This window comes from Glycine max, chromosome 13 (assembly GCF_000004515.6).
Source record: "Glycine max cultivar Williams 82 chromosome 13, Glycine_max_v4.0, whole genome shotgun sequence".
NCBI lineage: Eukaryota > Viridiplantae > Streptophyta > Magnoliopsida > Fabales > Fabaceae > Glycine > Glycine max.
Window position 1 is genome coordinate 2,504,130 of NC_038249.2, and position 7,149 is coordinate 2,511,278.

The following is a 7,149-nucleotide window of genomic DNA, read 5'->3' on the forward strand; positions in this document are numbered from 1 at the left end:
AAACAAATCCTTGAAGTGATTGACAAAAGCATGGGCAGTTTTAGATTGGGAGGAAGTGCATTGACCATTACCCAACCTTATTGCAACAATAAATTGGTGGTGCCTATTACACTTGATTAAGGCATGGAAAAATTTAGAGCATCTATCAGCTTGTAGGAGATACCTGTTCTTAATGAGTTGAGCTACCTTCATAGACTCTGCTTTCCTAAGCAGGATAATCTGCCCTCTTGTACGATTAGCCTGAGTGAGAAAGGAAGAGTCCAAAGGATTTTGCCGGAGGGAACTAAGCAGGCTATTATACTCGGCTTCAGCTAGCTCCACTCAATTAGAGATATGACTGAACTCTTGGTTATACAGAAACTTCAAATGAGCTTTAAGAGATTTCAATCTCTTACTAACTTTGAACATGCTACAGCCATTAACTTGGTGGCTCCAGCCATCTGCATAATTCTTAAAAATTATGGGTGATCCACAATAGCATTATTAAACTTAAAGGGCGAATTAGCTCTGGGCACCACCAACTCTGTGGTCACAACTAGAGGAGTGCGGTCTAAAATAGATTCAAAATCCATCACTTCACAAGAAGAGTTATCGAAGGAATTGAATCAGAGCTGATTGCAGAGGGCTCGGTCTAATTTGCTCCAAACTCTACCATTAGTCCAAGTGAACACGGGACCATGACTATTAATGCTCCCTAACCCAAGGTCAGAATAACAGTCCGCAAAATCCTGCAACTCATAAGCACTGGTTTCAGCTCCATTGAACCGGTTAGTGGGAGAGAGGATGGTATTGAAATCACCAATTAGTAGCCAAGGGTAGCTCAGAGTAGCACTAATATTGTTCAGATTAATCCATAAATATCTTCTAGCCACGATAGAGTGAAAACCATATATGAAAGAAGCCTGGAATTGCTTGCCTATAATTTTACAGTCGATGGAACAATGAATCAATTGAGCACTGGATTACAACACTGATAGGTTAACTTTTTCAGGTTTCCAAAGGATGAGGATCCTACCTGCGTTATGAGAAGTAAAGTTGTGGACGAAGTTCCAATCTCCAAACTTTCTTTTCATTGTATCCTCCACTGAAACAATATTCATTTTAGTTTCCAAAATGGCCATCACATTAACTTCCTTGCTGCAAAGGAAGCTCTGCATCGCATGATGCTTTAGAGGCAAATTAAAGCCTCTGATATTTCAGGAGGCGATAATCATTGATTATGACGGGAAGGACCCTCCCCGACATGATTGCTAGTTTTTTGAAGCCTTCCTTTTTGCAAATCTAACTGCATTGCCTCAATATGGGGTGCCTATTGGAGTTGCACTTTCTTTCCTTTTTTCTGTGGTTTGGTTTTCACCTGAACAAACCCATTAGGATCAACATTCTCAGAATTCACTCATCTTGCAATATCAGTAGGATTTTGAAAAACAGGAACATTATTTGTTGTCTGTGACTACTGTATGCAAGGTGGAATAGACAGCTAAGCCTAGTCTTCCTTTTGTTTTCCAGAGGGATTGGAAGCGTTGGTCTCTATGAGAGCTTTTACCTCAGCAACTTAAGGTTGAACCGTGGGGGGACATGTTGTGGTGTTTATTCTATGGTCAAGCTTAGCAACAGGCACAACTTTACATTTTGTTAATCGGTGCTCGATCATTTTATAGTGGATACAAAAAGATGGCCTATTCTCATGTTCGATATTTTGGATGAATGTCTTACCAGTAGGAAGTCTAAAGCGAACCTCTTCAATAAGCTCTAAGGAAGCATCAACTTCCACCAGAGCTCAAGCAAATGAGATAGATCCCTTGGATGCAGTAAGGTGGTCTGTGCGAATGGGTGAACCAACCTTGGACAGAATTTTCCCTAAAGCTTGGGGATTCCATAGCTCAAGGGGAAGGTTTCGGAGCTTAACCCAGACTGGAATCTTACTGAGCTCCTCATTACCAAAATCAAAGAAAACAGGCATAACTTTCAGCAAAAGGGGCCTTTGGAATATGAAATAGGGACTTGCAGATAGAACCTGATTCAAATCATCTTCTGACTCAAATTTGAATACCAGCCAACCACTTTCATGAGTCAAGTATGAGAACTTCATGCCCCATTTTTGGCAGCATTCCAGCAAAGCTTTCTTTCCTGGGAAACGGCTAGCCACATAGCCTATAAGGTTGTGTCCCCATGCCTCTTCCAGAGGCTACAAATCTGCTTCATCTAGTAGAACCTCACCTTCAGAGGATGGAGGGGAAAACTTCAGGCCAAAGCCCTTGGATGGTTTTCTGTTATCCTTGAACAGATTGATCCAAGGTGTGGAAGCCTCTTTGTTGCCTACTTGAGGTGCTGAATTAGATCCACTAGAGGGAGATGAATCTTCATCCGTGGATGAATCATCTTCTTCTAGAGTGTAGGAATCATTCGGGGAAGTTTCAGTCTCCGCAGTACAGCCAGACGATTTATCAAACACCTAGTGTGCTACAACTTTGGTTGCTACAGAACTTGACCCTGGCTTTTTGTCGAGCACCAGGGGTGTAGAATTTCCCTGTGGAGTTGGGCAAGTAGTTCTAGCATCTTGGGCTACAACAATGCCCCCAGCCAGACCAGTGGTGGGAGATACCCGAGCTTCACCTGCACCTGAAGTCGAACCCTTTAAGACAAGTTGCTTGGTAGCTTTATGTGATTTTTGGCCCTTGTTTTTCCCCATCAGGTGCCTATCAAGGACTGGAAGATAGCACCTGTGGGAAAAAATGCTACTACTTCGAGGCCCAAGAAGAGAGGAGGTAGTGAGGACAAACTCACTTTTAAGGCACAAGGTCCGTGGCTGGAAGACATGGACAGATTCAAGGAACAGGAGAAATCAGTACCATCAGCGTCAATAGAAGTCTGGAGTAGCTCTCCGATGATGGCAAGGCCACTAGGAAGCACCCAAGGAGGGAGAGTGACTTCGTGATGGGGAGGTTACTGAAAGCACCCTAGGAGAGAGAATAGAGCTTTTTCCTAGGAGAGAGAATTTGACTTTCTTTTTTTTGGGAAAAATGTAAATTATACTAAACCCAAAATAGTACAACAATGAACGGGGCATACCCCGCAACTAACAAAACAAAAGTCTCTCTAATACAAGCAGACCTAAACCAAGATCCTAACACCGATGCAGTAGATGCGATTGTCTATACACAAAAAATTTAATCTTGTTAATAATTTCAGTTATAGAAAATTGATAATTCTCGAAAAGCAATTTGTTCCTGGACATCCACATACTGTAAACTGTTGTTGCCAAAGCCAAGAATCGAAATCCTCCCCGAGCACCTGAGGTGGCTCTACTACTAATGAAAGAGCTTATAGTGTGTTGCATTGAAATGGTTTGTTTGTGGAGAGGAATCCAGTCTCTAATGTGCGCACAAACTCGGAGAGACATTCTGCAAGAAAAGAACAAGTGGGCATGTGACTCAGCCTCATTTGTGAAAAAAGGGTAGAGGACACCCTTGTTCAGGAAGGAAATTTTGTCAAGAGTGAGCAGGCGATTCTTCTTAGCTAGCCAAAGGATAAAAGACATCTTTGGCGGAATGGCTAGATTCTAGATAACAGAACTCCAGTTGACGATAGGCTTGGTTTATCTAATGTAGTCATAAACTTTCCCCACAATCAACTGCTCATTTTTGCTCCAGGAGTGCACCATCTGTTTTGTAGCCTCTACATTACCTTCTCTGGCAATGATGATGTCCCTGATGTGAATAATCTTCTTCATTAACACTGAGTTTGAAGAAAAGCAAATAAAGTCCCAAACATCACCTCCTTTGAAATAATAATGGTGGACCCAACGGACCCACAGGAAATCCTTCTTCGAGTGAAAGTCCCACAAAATGCGGTACAAGAGGGCAAGGTTCCAGTCCTTGAGATTAAAAAGACCCAGACCCCCTTTTTTTTGGGCAAGCAGACATTGGACCATGCCACCAAGGGTTTGCTCTTAACCTACATCGGCTTTACCCCACAGAATGTTTCGGCAAGAAGCGTTGATCCTATCCAAAATTGGGGCAAGGGGAAAATGCCCATCTAGAAATTTGCAATTCCCTGAATAATATCCCTGATTAGCTCCACTTTTCCTGCATAATAGAGTGATTTCCTGCTCCAACCCTGAATAAGGCAAGTGATCTGGGAAAGTAAGGGAGCATAGTGGCAGACATTGAGCCTAGAAGATAAGAGAGGAACACCCAAGTATCTAAAAGGAAAAATGCCCATGCTAAAACCAGTGAGCGGTTGAATATCGGAAAGTACATCTAGCCTTATACCCGTTGAGTAAATGGATGACTTGCTGGAGCTGATGGATAGCCCTGAGACACTGTAAAAGTGTTGAAGTTTGGCAAAAATTGTAGACACAGAAGGCACATCTCCTCTGGACAAGAGCATAATGTCATTAGCAAAAGATAAATGAGAAAGTTGAACAACTGCACAGTTTGGATGAAACTGAAAGTTGACATCTTCCTTGAGGCTTTGCATGTTGCGGGAAAAGTACTCCAAATAGAGAACAAACAGATAAGGGGAAAGAGGATCCCCTTGTCTTAGACCCCGCTGCCCTTTGAAGTGGCCATATATGGATCCATTTATCACAACACTAAAAGAGGTGGAAGAGATACACTCCATAATCCAGGCACAAAATTGAGGAGGGAAACCAATACACTTAAGCATCCACTCCAAGAACTCTCAAGAAATGGAATCATACGCCTTGTGCAGGTCGATTTTTAAGAGGCATCTGGGAGAAGTCCTTTTGCGAGCATATTTGCGCAAAAGCTCTTGAACAAGGAAAATGGTGTCCATCATTTTCCAGTTCCTTAGAAAAGTAGATTGGGACTCACCAATGATAATCTCAAGCATCGGGGCTATACCGTTAGCCAAAATCTTAGACACTATCTTGTACAACAGGTTGCAGCAAGATATAGGTCTAAAGTGATTCACCTGGGAAGCTTGTTCTGTCTTGGGAATGAGCGCGATAATGGCATGATTGATCTGTTTTAAGATCTTTCCTGAAATGAAGAATTCATTGACCGCTGCAAAGATATTGTCCCCTATGATGTTCCAAGCCTCTTTGAAGAATAAAGCATTGTAGCCATCAGGACCGGGAGCTTTATTATTATCCATCACTGAGATTACATTCCAGACACCTTGCTTAGTAATAGGACTAAGTAAGGCAGTGACGCAATCAGTGGGAACTTTTGGCCACGAGTTGCAGATCGAAAGGGCAGCCTCCTGATGCAACTCCTGAGCACTAAACGGCTTCTTGAAGTGATTCACAAAAGCATGGGCAATTTCAGATTGGGAGGAAGTGTTTTGACCATTTCCCAGCTTTATTGCAGCAATAAAATAGTTGTGCCTATTACGCTTGATCAAGGCGTGGAAAAATTTTGATCATCTGTCAGCTTGCAAAAGATACTTGTTTTTAATGAGCTGAGCATTCTTCATAGATTCTACTTTCCTAACCATGATAGTCTGTGCCCTTGCACGGTTAGCCTGTGAGAGGAGGGAGGAATCATGAGGATTCTGCCGGAAGGAGTTAAGCACGCTATTATACTCGGCTTCAACTAGCTCCACTTTGCTAGAGATATGGATGAACTCCTGCTTATACAAAAACTTCAAAGGAGCTTTAAGAGCTTTCAATCTCTTACAGACCTTGAACATGCTACAGCCACTAACATAGTAGCTCCAGCCAAATGCAACAATGCTTAAAAAATCTGGGCGATCCACAATAGCATTATTAAACTTGAAAGGGAAATTACCTCTAGGCAACACCAAATCAGTGGTCACAACCAGAGGAATATGGTCTGAAATAGCTTCAAAATCCATCACTTCACAAGCAAAATTATCAAAGGAGTTGAACCAGTGTTGGTTGCAAAGGGCCCAATCTAATTTACTCCAAAATCTGCCATTAGTCCAAGTGAACAAAGGACTATGACTGTTAATGCTCCCTAATATAAGATCAGAATAACAATCCACAAAGTCTTGCAACTCATAGGCAATGGTTTCTGCACCATTGAACCGGTCAGTGGGTGAGGGGATGGAGTTGAAGTCACCAATAAGGAGCCAGGGGCAACTCATGGAACCACTAATGTTGTTCAAATTAATCCATAAAGATCTTCTAGCCACAATAGAATGAAGACCATAAATGAAAGAAACCTGGAGATGTTTGCTAGTAATTTTGCAGTCAATGGAACAGTGAATCAACTGAGCATTTGATTCTATGACTGAAAGATTAACTTTATCCTGCTTCTAAAGGATAAGAATCATGTCTGCATTATGAGAAGAAAAGTTATGGATGAAGTTCCAATCGCCAAAATTTATTTTCATAGTATCCTCAATTGAAACTTTATTCAATTTAGTTTCCAAAATGGCCATCACATTAACTTCCTTGCTGTGAAGGAAGCTTTGCATCGCATGATGCTTCAGAGGCAAATTAAAGCCTCTGATATTCCCAGATGCAATAATCATTGATTTGGACGGGAGGAAACCTCCTCGACCCGAATTACTGATTTTTGAAGTCTTCCTTTTTGGACATCTAATTGCCTCTCCTCAATACGGGTTGGCTTCTAGAGTTGCACTTTCTTTCCTTTTTTGTGAGGTTTGGTTTTGACCTGAACAAAACCATCTTCATCAGGGTCAACATTTAAAGCATTCATTGCTCCTGTCAATTCAGTAGGATTTTGAAGAACAGCAACAGTATTTGTACCCTAGGAATGTTGTGTGTGAGGAGGAACAAACTTATTAGCCTGATCATTCTTTAATTTTCCTGAGGGATTGGATGTGTTGGTCTCTACGAGCGTTACTAACTCAACAACATGTGGCTGAAAGGGGGATTTGCTTTGGTGTAGTCAAGTTTGGCAACAGGCACTGCTTTACAATTTGCTAGACGGTGCCCAATCATTTTACAGTGAGTGCAAAAAGCACGCCTATTCTCATATTTAATCTTCTGAATAAACATCTTACCGGTTGGCAGTCTAAATCGAACCTCTTCAGTGAGCTCCAAGGACGCATCAACTTCCACTAATGCCAAAGCAAAAGAGATAGATCCCTTGAATGCAGTAAGGTGGTCTGTGCGGATGGGCAAACCAACCTTAGACAATATTTTCCCTAAAGCTTGGGGGTTCCATAACTCAAGGGGAAGATTTCAGAGCT